Source organism: Pongo pygmaeus, chromosome 12 (assembly GCF_028885625.2).
Source record: "Pongo pygmaeus isolate AG05252 chromosome 12, NHGRI_mPonPyg2-v2.0_pri, whole genome shotgun sequence".
NCBI classification, from domain to species: Eukaryota; Metazoa; Chordata; class Mammalia; order Primates; family Hominidae; genus Pongo; species Pongo pygmaeus.
Genome location: NC_072385.2, coordinates 111714269 through 111734417, shown reverse-complemented (window position 1 = coordinate 111734417; position 20149 = coordinate 111714269). Strand labels below are relative to the sequence as shown.

The 20149-nt window shown below is 39.0% G+C and overlaps 1 long non-coding RNA gene across 4 annotated transcripts in view; it reads left to right on the top strand.

Annotated features, from left to right (window-relative positions):
- LOC129030695 (uncharacterized) overlaps positions 1 to 20149 on the top strand; it is a 114389-nt gene that overhangs the window by 12399 nt on the left and 81841 nt on the right. For all 4 annotated transcript variants that reach the window (XR_008500730.1, XR_008500729.1, XR_008500728.1 and 1 more), the window contains one exon: positions 15428 to 15590. This is a non-coding gene — a long non-coding RNA (uncharacterized LOC129030695). The remainder of the gene's footprint in view (positions 1 to 15427; positions 15591 to 20149) is intronic.

Genomic DNA, 20149 nt, shown 5'->3' with positions numbered 1-20149 from the left:
CCCACCACTACCCTGGGAAACCAATATTCTATTCTCTGCTTTTATGAGTTCACCTCTTCTAGATTCCACATATAAGTAGGATAATGTGGTATTAATCCTCATGCATAGCTTATTTCATATAACATAATGCCCTCCAGGTTCATCCATGTTGATACAAATGACAATATTTTCTTCTTTTTAAAGGCTGAATAGTATTCCACTGCATATATGTCATATTTTCTTTATCCATTCCTTTGTTGTGGGACAGAGGTTGATTCTGTATCTTAGCTATGCATATCATGCGGCAACGACATGGAAATACAGCTATCTCTTCATGATACTTATTTTATTTCCTTTTGGACATATACCCAAAAGTGAGATAATGGATTATATGGTAGTTCTATGTTGAATTTTTTGAGGAATCTCCATACTATTTTCCATAATGGCTGTTTTCAATAACTTACATTCTCACCAACAGTGTGCAAATGTTTCCTTTTCTGAACATCATCCTCAACACTTTTCATCCTGTTTATATCAGCCATCCTAACAGGTGTGAGGTAACATCTCCTTATAATTTTAATTTGCATTTTCCTGATGATTAGCGGTGTTGACCATTTAAAAAATATATCTGTTGGCTGCTTGTTGGTCTTCTTTTGAGAAATGTCTATTCAGGCCCTTTGCCTATTTTTAAAATCAGGATTTTTTTGGTAATGAATGGTGTAAATTCTTTACATATTCTAGGTATTAACCCCTTATCAAGTGTGTGGTTTGGGCCAGGTGTGGTAGCTCATGCCTGTAATCCCAGCACTTTGGGAGGTCAAGATGGGAGGATCACTTGAGCCTAAGAGTTCAAGGCTGCAGTGAGCCATGATTGTATCACTGTACTCTAGATTGGATGACAGAGCAGATCGTGTCTCAAATTTTTTTAAAAAGGAAGAAAAATGGTTTTCAAACATTTTCATCTGTTCTATAGGTTGTTGCTTCATTCTATCAGTTGTGTAATTTACCATGCAGAAGTTTTTTAGTGTGATTCAATCCCATTTGTCAATTTTTGCTCTTGTTGCTTATGCTTTGGGGATATTAAAAAAAAATTATTGCCCAGACCAAAATCATGGAGCTTTCTCCCTATGTTTTCTTCTCATTATTTTACAGATTCAAGTCTTACATGTAAGTCTTCAATCCATTTTGAGCAGATTTTTGTATATGGTGTGGAATAAGTGTTTCATATTCTTCTGCATGTGAATATCCATTTTCCCAACACAATTTATCGAAGAGATTGTCCTTTCCCATTGTGTATTCTTTGCATCTTTGTGAAAAATCTATTGACCATAAATGCATGAACTTGTTTCTGTGCTATCAATTATGTTGTTGGTGTATGTTTCTGTTTTTATGGCAGTGCCATGCTGTATTGATTGCTATAGATTCGTATGATATTTTGAAATCAGAGACTGCGATGCCTCCAACTTTGTTCTTTTCGCTCAAGATTGTTTTATTATTTGGGGTCATTTGTGGTTTGATATTTTATGATTGCTTTTTCTATTTCTGTGTAAAATGACTTTGGAATTCTGATAGGTTTGCATTAAATTTGTAGATTACTTTGGTCAATTTAATAATGCTCAAATGGGCATTTTAATAATATTAACCCTTCCAATCCATGGACACAGGATACATTTTTTCACTTATTTTCTGTGTTCTTTAATGTCTTTCATCAGTGTTTTATTTTTTTGTGTGTACAAGTCTTTTATTTCCTTGGGTAAATGTACTCCTAAGTATTTTATTTTATTTTGTAGCCACTGTAAATGGCTTGCTTTCTTGATTTTTTTTTCAGACAGTCATTGTTAGTGTATAGAAATGATCCTGATTTTTCTTTGTTGATTTTATTTTTTGCAGCTTTACTCAGGACATTTCTTACTTGTAACAGTTTTTTTTTCAGTAGTCTTTAAGGTTTTCAATATATAAGATCATGTTGTCTGCATCAGAGACAATTGAACTCCTTTCTTCCCGATTTTGATGTCTTTATTTCTTCCTCTTGGCCAATTGCTGTAGCTAGGACTTTCAGTACTGTGTTGAATAGAAATGACGAGATTAAGTATCCTTATCTTGTCTTGCTCTTAGAGGGAAAGCTTTCAACTTTTCACCATTTAGTATAATGATATCTGTGACTATTATGTTAAGTGAAGTAAGTCAGGCACAGAAAGATAAATAGCATATGTTCTCACTCATATGTAGGAGCTAAAAAAAAAAAAAACTTGATCTCATATAGGTAATGAGAAGCATGGAGCAGAGATAAGAATGGTGGTCACCAGCAGCTAAGAAGTATAGGGGGCAGAGGGGACAAAGTTGGTTAATGAGTACAAAATACAGTTAAATTGAAGGAATAAGTTCTACCATTTGATAACACAGTAGGGTGACTATAGTTAACTAAATTTAGAGTATAGTTCGAAACAGATAGAAGATTTAGAATACTCCCATCATAAAAAAATAATAAATATTTGAGGTGATGGTATCCCAATTACCCTGATTTAATTATTACACATTGCATGTATCAAAAATGCATGTACCTGATAAATATGTACAAATATTATCTATCAATTAAAAAGAAAGATTTCAAATAGACAAGATAATGTTACACTTCAACAAACTAGAAAAAGAAGAACAAACTAAACCCAGAGGAAGTAGAGAAACAACAGGGATCAGAGCAGAAATAAATGATATAGAGACTAGAAAAAGCAGAAAAGATCCAGGAAACTAATCATTTGGCTTTTTGCAAAGATAAATAAAATTGAAAAGCTTTATGTAGACTAACAGAGAAAAGGAAAAAAAAGACTCAAATAAAATAATAAATGAAAGAGAGAACAAGTCATACCACAGGAATGCAAAAGATTATGAGACAAGTATCCACAATTATATGCAAAACGTGAAATATCCTGTAAAAAATATGTTAATCCCTAGACACATACAAACTATGAAGACTTTTAGAAAATCTAAACAGACTAATGATGAGTAAGGAGGTTGAATCAGTAACTAAAAGTCTCCCATCAAAAAAAAAAAAAAAAAAAAAGCCCAGGACCAGATGGCTCCACTGTTGAATTCTACCAAATATGTTTTAAAATGCTAATACTTAAAGTCCTTCAAAAAAATTGAAGATGATGGAATACTTCCAAATCCATTTTACATGGCCAGAGTTGTACCCTGATTCCAGAGCCAGACAAGAACACTATACAAAAAGAAAACCACAAGCACTGATGAACATAGATGCAAAAATCCTCAACAAGATACTAGCAAACTGAATTCAGGAGTGCATTAAAAGGATCATTCACCATGATCAACTAAGATTTATTCCACGATGTAAAGATGGCTCAACATAAACAAATCTATAAATGGGAAACACTGTATTAACAGAATAAAGGACAAAAATCATATGATCATCTCAATAGATGCAGAAAAAGCAATTGACAAAATTCATCACCCTTTATGATAAAAATGCATACAAATTAGGTATAGAAGAAATGTTCTCATCACTGTTTTCTTTGTTATTTTTTGGCAGGTCTATTGACTTCAAAATGACTAGTCTAGAATTTACAAGGTATCACAGAGCTTAACAGTATTGGTACATACCAAATATGATAATATTTGCACAGTACACTGTGGTAATTTGATGAGGCTGTTTGAGGTTAGAGGTGACTAGCCCATGGGCTTTGGCTGCCTCTAGGCCTGTTCTAGCCTCCACAGGGGATGAAAGAATCAATACCACAAGCAATGTTAACCCATTGGATGCCCAATCTTTGGCAAGATCTATATTAACAAAGATCAATAATGAACAAAGATCACAGTGGTCTCACAGCTTATTCTGCCAAATCAGACTATTTGTTAAAGGAGTTGTGTTTTAGAGACTAATGTGACCAATATTTCCAAATCGAATAAAATAAATACATATAGAAGAAATATTCCACAAAGGTCATCCCCGGCCAGGCATGGTGGCTCCTAGCACTTTGGGAGGCTGAGGTGGGTGGATCACCTGCGGTCAGGAGTTCTAGAACAGCCTGGCCAACATGGTGAAACCCCATCTCTACTAAAAAAATACAAAAAAAAATTAGCCAGGTGTGGTGGCACATGCCTGTAATCCCAGGTACTTGGGAGGCTGAGGCAGGAGAATTGCTTGAACCCAGGAGGCGGCGAGCAAGACTCCATCTCAAACACACACACACACACACACACACACACACACACACACACACACACAAACACACAAAGGTCATCCCATGTAAAATCCACTTTTGGATAGGCAGCTACTACCTGCAAGCTAAGCGAAGTGCTTGGTACACCTAAATTTCTGTTGATGTTAATGGAGTTCTGATTTCATTGTTATAGGTCCCCTACTGACTGCCTTTTAAATCCATAGGTTCAAGTCAGAGTCTTCATTATGAAATGATGGGAAGGACAGAGAATAAAAGATTTCTGACTACAGAGTATTCACATTAAAGAGTTTTGCCCTTAAAAAGAGGGCTAGGGCCCTCTGGTGAGCAAATACAAACCATCAGGCTGTTCCTGAATCCAGAGCATTCTCCCCAAAACCATGAAGACAGTCCTAGTCTCATCAATCACTGTAAAACCAAATCATCTTGTTAGAGAATAACATACAAATTAAATTTTACCTGCAGGATGTGTTTAAAAAACTGTTACAAATTCTACCAAGCCTGTTATAAAGCAAAAAATAAAAATAAAAAAAGAAGGGAGAAGATCAGGAGCAGGAGAGGGGGAGAAGATGAGGAGCAGGAGAGGGGGAGAAGATGAGGAGCAGGAGAGGGGGAGAAGATGAGGAGCAGGAGAGGGGGAAAAGGGAGAACGGGAGGAACACAAGCTACAACTTATTTTTCTGCTCTGCAAGGAAATTAGAAAACCCTTGTGGATACAATGCCTTTTTGCCCTTTGAGCTAATCACAGGTTCCTGGAAATTTCTTCTTTTTTGGGGATGCAAGTATCTTTCCTTTTCTTCTTAGAAGGCGTAATGCCCCTCCCATCTTCAGGTTGTTTGGAGTTGGTGTGCTTATATTGCACCCTCTGCCTCACCTGATCCCTCCGCTATTCGCTGAACCTTAAGCCCCGGGAAAGAGATGGCCACTGAAGCAGTGCAAATGTTGGAACTCAGAGGCAATATTGCTCCCATCATTGCTTGATCCCTTCTTTCTTCCCAAAGCTCTATTTTAGTGCCTCCTGCTCACGAGTCAAATGTTTTCTGCCTCTGAACCACATCATGCACCTGCCTGAAGCACTGCTTAGATTTTTCTCTCTGGGGTACAGTTTGTGTGAAGCCCACTGAGTTGAAAGTCCTTCAGCATTTGCTCTTTCCGACACCTGGAAGGCAGAGCCGCAGCAGACCATTTTGTATTCTAGCCGCTAAATGTTAGAAAGTCAGATGGAGACAGAAAGTTCAAGGCCTGGCCACATTAAGCTTTGGTATCACAGTGCTGCACACTTCGCCTATCATTTGTGAGGCAGGAACGCTGGCTTTAGAAACATTTTACATTTAGGACATAAGAACAGCCAAATCTTCTAAGTTTTCAATTTTATTCATTCACCAGACCAAAATCATAAACTCTGTCACCAAAAAAAAAAAAAAAAAAAAAAAAAAAAAAAAAAAAATCACTCATTCTGAAGCTGTCCAAGTGAAAGGGCAGTTTTGTTATGTTTACAAGGAGACTGAACATGGATTCATTCTGCTACTAGAATACGAATGTGAGCAAAAGGGTGTGGGATAGCATGTCCAGTTCGTTGTTTTGTGAAAAGGCTACAGGGATGATAACACCAGTGGGAATTCAGCCCTGATACGGTAAAACATTTATCCTGAAATCCAAAATGTAGAAACTCAAATAACAAGATTTTTCTCCAAGCCTCATAAAATGGTAATTCAGGGAGAAATACCCTGACCTGCTGGAAAGAGACTAGGCTTTAGATTACCATGGAGTGGAGAACTGGAGATCAATACAGGCTCAGCTACTTTCTAGCTGTAGAAACTTGGGGACTTATTTCACTCTCTCTGAGCTTAAGTTTCCTTAGCAGCAACATGTGGCTAATTCCACCTGACCTTCATGACTATTGAGAAATCCATTAAGTATATACTATGTGTACCTAACTATGACCTTAAGCACCAAACATTTCTTAATAATATGTCTTATGAAAATCAAACAAATCTTAATAATATGTCTTATGAAAATCCTACACTGTTTGATGTAGGAGAACTACATCACTGTTCTCCTGATGATGTAGTGCTTGGTGTCCTGAATGCATTAACAAAATCCAAAGCCTTCCTGAAAGCCAGATCTTTGCAAATCTTGATATACTAAATGTGTTCTTGCTTAATTCATTTATCATTTATTTACTTAATATAAACTTGATTGCTCCCAGGTTTTCAGCATCTAGCTGAGAACTGTTTAGCGGATGATCAATCCGCTCAATCTATACATTACTTCAAGTATTTCAAAAATGTATGGCAAGATTTTTGAGAAGCTGAAAAAACCAACATAAAGGTTCTCTTTTAGTAAAAATTACAATCATGGATATAGCTTATAGAATTTTGAGTCTGATCATTTTTAAGCCAAATTCACATATTTTGAGATAATTTTAATACTTTAAAGAGAATATATTAAGAATTAAAATTTGCTGAAATATTCTATGAGCATAAAGGGAATTTAGACAGGTTTTCTATGATTGGATGAAAAAATGACTCTACCCTCCAGTGGGTGGAGCCCTGAGGAACAGCTCAGCTCCAGGCAATTAGGCACTTACAGACTGAAATGGAAACTTTGGAAACTCATTAATTTTTATTAGTAAAACCAAAGGGATATTTCACAATAAAATGGTAGGCTGCTGCAGCCTCACAGCCAGAAAGTTTTAAGGCTTAGCTCTAAATTCCTTGACATCACAGGAACTTTGCCAGTCTTACTTTCAAGATAAACATTTCAGAACCCTCAGCTCTAGTTACAATCTCCCATTAGTAAAAGGCCATCTTCTCTAAGAGTCTTTTAAACTATGTATTTTTAACTACGCATTCTGCTCTGACATTACGTCTTTGCAATTCATATTTCCCATTCAGTCAATCTGTCCGAGGGGCCCCTACTCCCAGATCAGCCAAAGTTTCTAAAATTATCCGTCTCTCTCAGGAAAGGTTGGGTACAGAACCACTTATCTGCCAGTGCATGTTTGTGTGGAACCTGTATTAATTGCCCAAGGGAGCTCCATTGAACCCTTTAGAGTTGTAAATTTTATGCTTACAAGAATTTCCTTCTCCTCCCTAATTGTACATGCTAGCTCACCTCTTCTTTCTTACTGCCAACACTGATGTCTTAGCTTTGACTCTATTTAGAGGTGGAAGATAATGGCATGGAATAAATTCAATTCTTGTCTCAGTTTTCCTAACACATTAAGTCTGTCACCCCATTTTAGTGTGTGTTCAATCAGAATCTCTTAGGTCTCCATTTCTAATTGTTTGGGCAATGTATCCTCTACTGCCTTCTACCCTTAGGTTATTGAAGGAATGGAAACTTTCTCTCCCCTGAGATCTGGGGCAGCATTGTAATGATGGACAATGAAATTTGTGAGGACAGCCCAGAGTTGAACAATTTATGTGAGATAAAAATAGAGAACTTTGTAGTGTTTCTTTATCTGACAGAGAGGAGCAATCATTATTAATAAAGTTTACTTGTATTAATTATTCAAGGCTTTAATGAAACATTAGAAACTTAGAGAGACATAATACTGTGGATTATACAGCTGGCCTTGGAGCCAATTGAGTAAGCTTTATAGTAAATGTAAGCCCATGTGCTAGCTGAATAACCTCTATATAAACCTCTTTTTTCTTCATTTATAATATGGGGATAATAATTCCTATTAAACCTTGTTTCAGTGTTGCTGTGGGAATCAAATGAAACTGGAAGATGGCCGAATAGGAACAGCTCCGGTCTACAGCTCCCAGCGCGAGCGACGCAGAAGACGGGTGATTTCTGCATTTCCATCTGAGGTACCGTGTTCATCTCACTAGGGAGTGCCAGACAGTGGGCGCAGGTCAGTGGGTGAGCGCACCGTGCGCCAGCCGAAGCAGGGGCGAGGCATTGCCTCACTCGGGAAGCGCAAGGGGTCAGGGAGTTCCCCTTCCAGGGGTGACAGACGGCACCTGGAAAATCGGGCCACTCCCACCCGAATACTGTGCTTTTCCGACGGGCTTAGGAAACGGTGCCCCAGGAGAGTATAGCCCGCACCTGGCTCAGAGGGTCCTACGCCCACGGAGTCTCGCTGATTGCTAGCACAGCAGTCTGAGATCAAACAGCAAGTCGGCAGCAAGGCTGGGGGAGGGGCGCCCGCCATTGCCCAGGCTCGCTTAGGTAAACAAAGCAGCCTGGAAGCTTGAACTGGGTGGAGCCCACCACAGCTCAAGGAGGCCTGCCTGCCTCTGTAGGCTCCACCTCTGAGGGCAGGGCACAGACAAACAAAAAGACAGCAGTAACCTCTGCAGACTTAAATGTCCCTGTCTGACAGCTGTGAGGAGAGCAGTGGTTCTCCCAGCACGCAGCTGGAGATCTGAGAACCGGCTGACTGCCTCCTCAAGTGGGTTCCTGACCCCTGACCCCCGAGCAGCCTAACTGGGAGGCATCCCCCAGCAGGGGCAGACTGACACCTCACACGGCCGGCCAGGTACTCCAACAGACCTGCAGCTGAGGGTTCTGTCTGTTAGAAGGAAAACTAACAGAAAGGACATCCACACCAAAAACCCATCTGTATATCACCATCATCAAAGACCAAAAGTAGATAAAACCACAAAGATGGGGAAAAAACAGAGCAGAAAAACTGGAAACTCTAAAAACCAGAGTACCTCTCCTCCTCCAAAGGAACGCAGTTCCTCACCAGCAACGGAACAAAGCTGGACGGAGAATGACTTTGACGAGCTGAGAGAAGAAGGCTTCAGACGATCAAATTACTCCGAGCTACGGGAGGATATTCAAACCAAAGGCAAAGAAGTTGAAAACTTTGAAAAAAATTTAGAAGAATGTATAACTAGAATAACCAATACAGAGAAGTGCTTAAAGGAGCTGATGGAGCTGAAAACCAAGGCTCGAGAACTACGTGAAGAATGCAGAAGCCTCAGGAGCCGATGCGATCAAATGGAAGAAAGGGTATCAGCCCTGGAAGATGAAATGAATGAAATGAAGCGAGAAGGGAAGTTTAGAGAAAAAAGAATAAAAAGAAACGAGCAAAGCCTCCAAGAAATGTGGGACTATGTGAAGAGACCAAATCTACGTCTGATTGGTGTACCTGAAAGTGACGGGGAGAATGGAAACAAGTTGGAAAACACTCTGCAGGATATTATCCAGGAGAACTTCCCCAATCTAGCAAGGCAGGCCAACATTCAGATTCAGGAAATACAGAGAACGCCACAAAGATACTCCTCGAGAAGAGCAACTCCAAGACACATAATTGTCAGATTCGCCAAAGTTGAAATGAAGGAAAAAATGTTAAGGGCAGCCAGAGAGAAAGGTCGGGTTACCATCAAAGGGAAGCCCATCAGACTAACAGCGGATCTCTCGGCAGAAACCCTACAAGCCAGAAGAGAGTGGGGGCCAATATTCAACGTTCTTAAAGAAAAGAATTTTCAACCTAGAATTTCATATCCTGCCAAACTAAGCTTCATAAGTGAAGGAGAAATAAAATACTTTACAGACAAGCAAATGCTGAGAGATTTTGTCACCACCAGGCCTGCCCTAAAAGAGCTCCTGAAGGAAGCGCTAAACATGGAAAGGCACAACCGGTACCAGCCACTGCAAAATCATACCGAAATGTAAAGACCATCGAGACTAGGAAGAGACTGCATCAACTAACGAGAAAAATATCCAGCTAACATCATAATGACAGGATCAGATTCACACATAACAATATTAACTTTAAATGTAAATGGACTAAATGCTCCAATTAAAAGACACAGACTGGCAAATTGGATAAAGACTCAAGACCCATCAGTGTGCTGTATTCAGGAAACCCATCTCACGTGCAGAGACACACATAGGCTCAAAATAAAAGGATGGAGGAAGATCTACCAAGCAAATGGAAAACAAAAAAAGGCAGGGGTTGCAATCCTAGTCTCTGATAAAACAGACTTTAAACCAACAAAGATCAAAAGAGACAAAGAAGGCCATTACATAATGGTAAAGGGATTAATTCAACAAGAAGAGCTAACTATCCTAAATATATATGCACCCAATACAGGAGCACCCAGATTCATAAAGCAAGTCCTGAGTGACCTACAAAGAGACTTAGACTCCCACACATTAATAATGGGAGACTTTAACACCCCACTGTCAACATTAGACAGATCAACGAGACAGAAAGTCAACAAGGATACCCAGGAATTGAACTCAGCTCTGCACCAAGCGGACCTAATAGACATCTACAGAACTCTCCACCCCAAATCAACAGAATATACATTTTTTTCAGCACCACACCACACCTATTCCAAAATTGACCATATACTTGGAAGTAAAGATCTCCTCAATAAATGTAAAAGAACAGAAATTGTAACAAACTGTCTCTCAGATCACAGTGCAATCAAGCTAGAACTCAGGATTAAGAATCTCACTCAAAACCGCTCAACTACGTGGAAACTGAACAACCTGCTCCTGAATGACTACTGGGTACATAACGAAATGAAGGCAGAAATAAAGATGTTCTTTGAAACCAACGAGAACAAAGACACAACATACCAGAATCTCTGGGATGCATTCAAAGCAGTGTGTAGAGGGAAATTTATAGCACTAAATGCCCACAAGAGAAAGCAGGAAAGATCCAAAATTGACACCCTAACATCACAATTAAAAGAACTAGAAAAGCAAGAGCAAACACATTCAAAAGCTAGCAGAAGGCAAGAAATAACTAAAATCAGAGCAGAACTGAAGGAAATAGAGACACAAAAAACCCTTCAAAAAATCAATGAATCCAGGAGCTGGTTTTTTGAAAGGATCAACAAAATTGATAGACCGCTAGCAAGATTAATAAAGAAAAAAAGAGAGAAGAATCAAATAGATGCAATAAAAAATGATAAAGGGGATATCACCACCGATCCCACAGAAATACAAACTACCATCAGGGAATATTACAAACACCTCTATGCAAATAAACTAGAAAATCTAGAAGAAATGGATAAATTCCTCAACACATACACCCTCCCAAGACTAAACCAGGAAGAAGTTGAATCTCTGAATAGACCAATAACAGGAGCTGAAATTGTGGCAATAATCAATAGCTTACCAACCAAAAAAAGTCCAGGACCAGATGGGTTCACAGCCGAATTCTACCAGAGGTACAAGGAGGAGCTGGTACCATTCCTTCTGAAACTATTCCAATCAATAGAAAAAGAGGGAATCCTCCCTAACTCATTTTATGAGGCCAGCATCATCCTGATACCAAAGCCTGGCAGAGACACAACAAAAAAAGAGAATTTTAGACCAATATCCTTGATGAACATTGATGCAAAAATCCTCAATAAGATACTGGCAAACAGAATCCAGCAGCACATCAAAAAGCTTATCCACCATGATCAAGTGGGCTTCATCCCTGGGATGCAAGGCTGGTTCAATATACGCAAATCAATAAATGTAATCCAGCATATAAACAGAACCAAAGACAAAAACCACATGATTGTCTCAATAGATGCAGAAAAGGCCTTTGACAAAATTCAACAACCCTTCATGCTAAAAACTCTCAATAAATTAGGAATTGATGGGACGTATCACAAAATAATAAGAGCTATTTATGACAAACCCACAGCCAATATCATACTGAATGGGCAAAAACTGGAAGCATTCCCTTTGAAAACTGGCACAAGACAGGGATGCCCTCTCTCGCCACTTCTATTCAACATAGTGTTGGAAGTTCTGGCCAGGGCAATTAGGCAGGAGAAGGAAATCAAGGGTATTCAATTAGGAAAAGAGGAAGTCAAATTGTCCTTGTTTGCAGATGACATGATAGTATATCTAGACAACCCCATTGTCTCAGCCCAAAATCTCCTTAAGCTGATAAGCAACTTCAGCAAAGTCTCAGGATACAAAATCAATGTGCAAAAATCACAAGCATTCTTATACATCAATAACAGACAAACAGAGAGCCAAATCATGAGTGAACTCCCATTCACAATTGCTTCAAAGAGAATAAAATACCTAGGAATCCAACTTACAAGGGATGTGAAAGACCTCTTCAAGGAGAACTACAAACCACTGCTCAAGGAAATAAAAGAGGACACAAACAAATGGAAGAGCATTCCATGCTCATGGGTAGGAAGAATCAATATCATGAAAATGGCCATCCTTCCCAAGGTAATTTACAGATTCAATGCCATCCCCATCAAGCTACCAATGACTTTCTTCACAGAATTGGAAAAAACTACTTTAAAGTTCATATGGAACCAAAAAAGAGCCCGCATCGCCAAGTCAATCCTAAGCCAAAAGAACAAAGCTGGAGGCATCACACTACCTGACTTCAAACTATACTACAAGGCTACAGTAACCAAAACAGCATGGTACTGGTACCAAAACAGAGATATAGATCAATGGAACAGAACAGAGCCGTCAGAAATAATGCCACATATCTACAAGTATCTGATCTTTGACAAACCTGACAAAAACAAGAAATGGGGAAAGGATTCCCTATTTAATAAATGGTGCTGGGAAAACTGGCTAGCCATATGTAGAAAGCTGAAACTGGATCCCTTCCTTACACCTTATACAAAAATCAATTCAAGATGGATTAAAGACTTAAATGTTAGACCTAAAACCATAAAAACCCTAGAAGAAAACCTAGGCATTACCATTCAGGACATAGGCATGGGCAAGGACTTCATGTCTAAAACACCAAAAGCAATGGCAACAAAAGCCAAAATTGACAAATGGGATCTAATTAAACTAAAGAGCTTCTGCACAGCAAAGGAAACTACCATCAGAGTGAACAGGCAACCTACAAAATGGGAGAAAATTTTCGCAACCTACTCATCTGACAAAGGGCTAATATCCAGAATCTACAATGAACTCCAACAAATTTACAAGAAAAAAACAAACAACCCCATCAAAAAGTGGGCGAAGGACATGAACAGACACTTCTCAAAAGAAGACATTTATGCAGCCAAAAAACACATGAAAAAATGCTCACCATCACTGGCCATCAGAGAAATGCAAATCAAAACCACAATGAGATACCATCTCACACCAGTTAGAATGGCAATCATTAAAAAGTCAGGAAACAACAGGTGCTGGAGAGGATGTGGAGAAATAGGAACACTTTTACACTGTTGGTGGGACTGTAAACTAGTTCAACCCTTGTGGAAGTCAGTGTGGCGATTCCTCAGGGATCTAGAACTAGAAATTCCATTCGACCCAGCCATCCCATTACTGGGTATATACCCAAAGGACTATAAATCATGCTGCTATAAAGACACATGCACACGTATGTTTATTGCCGCATTATTCACAATAGCAAAGACTTGGAACCAACCCAAATGTCCAGCAATGATAGACTGGATTAAGAAAATGTGGCACATATACACCATGGAATACTATGCAGCCATAAAAAATGATGAGTTCACGTCCTTTGTAGGGACATGGATGAAACTGGAAATCATCATTCTCAGTAAACTATCGCAAGAACAAAAAACCAAACACCGCATATTCTCACTCATAGGTGGGAATTGAACAATGAGAACACATGGACACAGGAAGGGGAACATCACACTTTGGGGACTGTTGTGGGGTGGGGGGAGGGGGGAGGGATAGCATTGGGAGATATACCTAATGCTAGATGACAAGTTGGTGGGTGCAGCGCACCAGCATGGCACATGTATACATATGTAACTTACCTGCACATTGCGCACATGTACCATAAAACCTAAAGTATAATAATGATAATAATAATAATAATAATAAAAGAAAAAAAAAAAAAAAAAAAAAAAGAAAAAAAAAAAAAAAAAATTTACATAACTGGTATAAATCTGTTTTAAATGAAAACTATAGGAACCATTGTGATACCTACTGCTGAATGAAAATTTTTACTTAATTTATCCTTTAAAAAAAAAAAAAAAAAAAAAAAAAAAAAGAAAATGCATTAAAATGTGAATTGAAATGTGAAAAGCATAACCAAATGGCAATTCAATAATACTATTAGATCCTGAAATTTGTCATGTTAAAAGAGGAATATGTATCACCAGAAAGAGCAGCTTTCCTTTAGAAAAGTTAATTACTCTTCAATCAGATAGAGACTTACACATTGTGGATGAGCAAGAAAGATGCATTGAATTGAAATCCATGGCAGTGGTAAATAAATTCAAAACTCATTTAATAGTTATATGAACAGGAGAGAGTGGTTTGGCTTCTCAAAGTCTGAGTTTTTTTTTTTTCATAAAATTAAGATTACTTGAGTATGTACTTTATAAAATTGTGAGAACTAAGTGAATTTTATAGAATGAATGTTTGTGGCCTCCCCCACCAAATTCATATATTGAAAGCTAATCCCCATGGTGATATTAGAAGGTGGGGTCTTTGGAAGGTGATTAGGTCATGATAGTGGAGTCTTCATCAGTTAGATTAGTGCCCTTATAAAAGAGGTCCCAAGGAGCTTGTTCACCCCTTCTGCCATGTGAGGGCACATAGAAGTTGCCATCTGTGAGCAATGGGCTCTCATCAAACACTAAATCTGTTAGTGCCTTGATCTCCGACTTCCTAGCTTCCAGAACTAGCTTCCAGAGCAATAAATTCCTATTGTTTATAAATTATCCACTCTGAGGTACTTTTTTGTAGCAGCCTGAACAGACCAAGGCAGTGAACTAACACATGCTTGACACAGTGCCTGACACATAGTACTCAAATAATAATTTGAAATAATGCCAATTTGGCCACAGGAAGGAGATCATATAATTTAAAATACTTCACTGAAAAGAAAATATATTAAACCTTCAAACATGATTAAATTGCTTATTGGTTTGAAGCATGGTTAAAACAATTAGCTCCATGATTGTTGTGATTCAGTGCACTTTTTTTCCTTCCTCTAGCCAATAAAGTCATTAAATGGATAATTATTTCCCCAATGCACTTACTTTTATGTGTTTGTGTCAGACATCGAAAGTATAAAATTTAATAAAATTTGCCTCCTAATGTGGGATAATTAAAGGTTTCAATGTAATTATAGTATCTGAACTAAGCATCTTATTTTTTTGTTCTTAATATCAGTTTTTAAAATTGAGATACAATTCATATAAGATAGTGGGTTGAACAGTGTATCTCCAAAATTCATGTCCACTTGAATCTCAGAATGTGACCTTATTTGGAAATAATCATTTGCGTATTTAAATAAGTACGTGAAGATAAAATTATCCTGTATTTAGAGTGGGTCCTAAGTCCAGTGACTGGTATCTTTTTAACAGAAAGGAGAAGGATGTTTGTTTGATGAACACAGCGACACACAGTGGTGATACCGTATGAAAATGGAAGCAGAGACTGGTGTCATGCTGCCACAAGATATGGAAAATCAGGAGTCACCATAAGATGAAAGAGGCAAAGAAGGATTCTCCTATACTTTCAGAGCAAGTAAGGCCCTGACAACACTATGATTTTGACCTTCTGGACTTCAGAACTGTAGGAAAATGAATTTGTTATCTTAAGCCACCAAGTTGTGGTAAAAAGTTATGGCAACCCTAAAAAACTAATACCTATTTTAGTACTGGGAAATGGGTTGCTGCTATAACAAATACCCACAAATATGTAAGTGGCTTTGGGATTGGGAAATAGATAGAAACTGGGAGCATTTTTGGATGCATGATGAAAATAGCCTAGATTGCACTGAAGAGAATGTTGACAGAAACATAGATAATATAGGCAATACTGGTGAAGGCTCAGATGGGAATGAGGATTATGGTAGGGAAAGCTGTTGTCTTAGAGAAAACACATATCATTGTAAACAAAATCATAGAAATATAAAGGTTAAAGGTATTTCTAGTGAGGTCAGATAGAAATGAGAAACATGTTATTGGACACTGGAGGAAAGGAGATTCTTATTATAAAGAGAGAGAAAACTTGGCTTAATTACATTTTACAGTTGGGTGGAAAGCAGAACTTGTAAGTGATAAAATTGTATATATAGCTGAGGAGATTTCCAAGCAAGGTGTGGTCTGATTTCTCCTTTCTGTTTAGAGTAAAATGTGAAAAGGAAGAGATAAATTGAGGAAGGAACTGTTAAGCAAAAAGGAACCATCAATTTGAGACTCGTGAGTTCCTTGGTCTATCCAGATTTCAAAGGATGCTAAATTAGGAAATGTACTGTTGAGAAAGCATACTCTGGGGAGAATGCCAAGAATGTGGCTGGACAGCTGTCTTAGTCTGTTTTCTGCTGCTATAACAGAATACCACAGACTGGGTAAATTATAAAGAACAGAACTTTATTTGGCTTATAATTCTGAAGGCTGGGAAGCTCGGGAGCACGGTACCAGCATCTGGTGAGGGTCATCCTATGGCAGAAGGAAAAAGGCAGAAGCTTGCATGCTAAACAGAGAAAAACAAAATGGGACCTGAAATATTCTTTTTGTAGAGAGTCTACCCCCTGCAATAATTAACCCCCTTCTGAGACAAAGGCATCAATCCTTTCCTGAGAGTAGAACCCCCATGGCCTAATCACCTCTTAAAGGAACCATCTCTCTTAATACTACTATAAAGACAATTATCTTTTCAACACATGAACTTTTGGAAGACAGACCCAAACCATAGCAACAGCTTTTTGTTGAAAGATTAGTTGTATCACTCATGGATCTGATCAACTATTTTAGCAGAAAGCAGAAATACAGATGGGATTATTCAGAAAGGATCACTGGAAAACCATTTTGTTGAATGGTGTTTATCCTTTTAACATATACAAGAGGATCAGTTATTGAGAACATTATCCTGGGGGAAGCAGGAACACAAGGTACACCTGGACTGACAGAGATAAAATAACAAATGAAGGTAATTCGACTTTCAAAATTCTATAGGTAGAAAGCAGGCTGATAAAACTACTCAGCTGCCACATATCTTTGGAATCAGGTCTCCTTTTTCAAGAAAAAGGGCTCAGAGAATGAGGCTGCCACCACCACAGATTTAGAGGAGAGAGCATTAAGCCATAGAGGATTATTTTCAGGCTCTGAAACGTAATAAAATTTGCTCTGTTAGGTTTCAGTCTTGCTTGGAACCAGTGACCCTTACTACTTCCAATATCTCCCTTTTGGAGTGGAAATGTCTATCATATAACCATCCAACCGTTGTATTTTGGAAGCAGAAAAGTTGTTTTCTAATTTCAAGAATTGGAGATAGAGAGGGATTTTATCCCAAGATGGATCATACACAAAGTAGAACCCATACCTGATTTAGATGAATTAGGCGATGAGATTTGGAAATTAGTTAGCAGATGATGTTATATCAGATTTAGCAGTTAGAGTTGATGCTGGAATTAGTTAAGACTATTCAGGATATTGAGACAGGGTGAATGTGGCTTGCATATAGAAAAGTAAGGAATTTGAGGAAGACAGAGGGTAACTTAGAGTGAGTTGAATAACGTCTCCCCAAAATTCGTGTTCATCCAGAATCTCAGGATGTAACTTTATTCGGAAATCGGATATTTACAGATTTAGGTAAGAATCTCATGATTAACTATTCTAGATTATGGTGCACTCTAACTTCTGGTTTTGAATTTCTGGATTTAAGAACTGTGAGAAAATAAATTTCTGTTGTTTTAAGCCACCAAGTTGTATTAAGTCATGATATGGTTTGGCTGTGTCCTCACCCAAAAATCATCTTGAATTCTAACTCCCACAATTCCCACATGTTAAGGGAGAAACCCAGTGGGAGGTGATTGAATTATGGGGGCAGGTCTTTCCTATGCTGTTCTCATGATGATGAATGAGTCTCACAAGATCTGATGGTTTTAAAAATGGGAGTTTCCCTGCACAAGCTCTCTTTTTGCCTGTTGCCATTCATATAAGATGTGACTTGCTCCTCCTTGCCTTCCACCGTGATTGTGAGGCTTCCCCAGCCACGTGAAACTGTAAGTCCATGAAACCTTTTTCTCTTGCAAATTACCAGTCTCAGATATATCTTTATCAGCAGTGTGAAAATGTACTAATACAATAAATTGGTACTGAGAGTTGGGTGCTGTTGGAAAGATATCCAAAAATGTGGAAGCAATTTTGGAACTGGATAACAGGAAAAGGTTGGAATGGTTTGGAGGGCTCAGAAGACAGGAAAATATAGAAAAGTTTGGAACTTCCTAGAGACTCGTTGAATGGCTTTGACAAAAATGATGAGAGTGATATGAACTATAAAGCCCAGACTGAGGAGGTCCTAGATGGAGATCTGGAACTTGTTGGGAAGTAGAACAAAGGTGACTCTTACGTTTTAGCAAAGAGACTGGTGGCATTTGTCCCTGCCTTAGACATTTGTGGAACTTTGAACTTGTGAGAGATAATTTAGGGTATCTGGTGAAGAAATTTATAAGTAGCAAAGCATTCAAGAAGTGACTTGGGCGTTGTTAAAGACATTCAGTTTTATAAGGGAAGCAGAGCATAAAAATTTGAAAAATGTGCAGCCCAAAAATGGGATAAAAAAGAAAATCTCATTTTCTAAGGAGAAATTCAAGCCAGCTGCAGAAATTTGCATAAGTAATGAGGAGCCAAATGTTAATCTCCAAGACAATGGGGAAAATGTCCCCAGGGCATGTCAGAGGTCTCACAGCAGCCCCTCCCATCACAGGCCCAAGGGCACAGGAGGAAAAAATAGTTTTGTAGGCCAGGCCCAGAGTCCCCATGCTGTGTGCAGCCTAGAGACTTGGTGCCCTATGTCCCAGCTGCTCCATTTGTGGCTGAAAGGGGTGAACATAGAGCTCAGGCCATGGCTTCAGAGGGTATAAGCCCCAAGCCTTGGCAGCTTCCACATTGTGTTGAGCCTGTGAGTCCACAGAAGAATTGGGGTTTGGGAACCTCTGCCTAGATTTCAGAAGATGTATGGAAACACCTGGATGCCCAGGAAGAAGTTTGCTTCAAGGGTGGGGCCCTCATGGAGAACCTCTGCTAGGAGGGAAATGTGGGGTTGGAGCCACCACAGAGAGTCCCTACTGGGGCACCACCTAGTGGAACTGTGAGAAGAGGGCCAGTGTCCTCCAGACCCCAGAATTGTAGATCCACTGACAGCTTGCACCATTTATCTGGAAAAGCTGCAGATACTCAACACCAGCCCACGAAAGCAGCTGGGTGGGAGGCTGCACCCTGCAAAGCCACAGGGGCAGAACTGTCCAAGATCATGGGAACTCACCTCTTGCAAAAGCATGACCTGGATGTGAGACATAGAGTCAAAGGAGATCATTTTGGAGCTTTAAGATTTGACTGCCTGCTGGATTTTGGACATTTGTGGGGCCTATAGCCCCTTTGTTTTGGCCAATTTCTCCCATTTGGAATGGCTGTATTTACTCAATGCCCATACCCCCAGTGTATCTAGGAAGTAACTAACTTACTTTTGATTTTACAGGCTCATAGGAGAAAGGGACTTGCCTTGTCTCAGATGAGACATTGCACTGTGGACTGTTGAGTTAATGCTGAAATGAGTTAAGACTTTTGGGGACTATTGGGAAGGTGTGATTTGTTTTGAAATGCAAGAACATGAGATTTGGGAGGGGCTGAGGCAGAATGATATGGTTTGGCTGTGTCCCCCCCCAAATCTCACCTTGAATTGTAACTCCCACAATCCCCACATGTCATGGGACGACCCTGGTGATTGAATTATGGGGGCGGGTCTTTCCTGTGTTGTTCTTGTGATAGTGAATGAGTCTCATGAGATCTGATGGTTTTAAAAATGGGTGTTTCCCTGCACAAGCTCTCTTTTGGCCTGCTGCCATCCATGTAAGATGTGACTTACTCCTTCTTGCCTTCTGCCATGATTGTGAGGCTTCCCTAGCCACATAGAACTGTAAGTGTACTCTTTCTCTTATAAATTGCCCAGTCTAAGGTATGTCTCTATCAGCAGTGTGAAAACAGACTAATACAATTAGTTATGGCACCTCTAGGAAACAAATACATATTCCAAAATATTTACCCTTTTGAAGTGTACAATTCAGATGGTTTTGGTATATT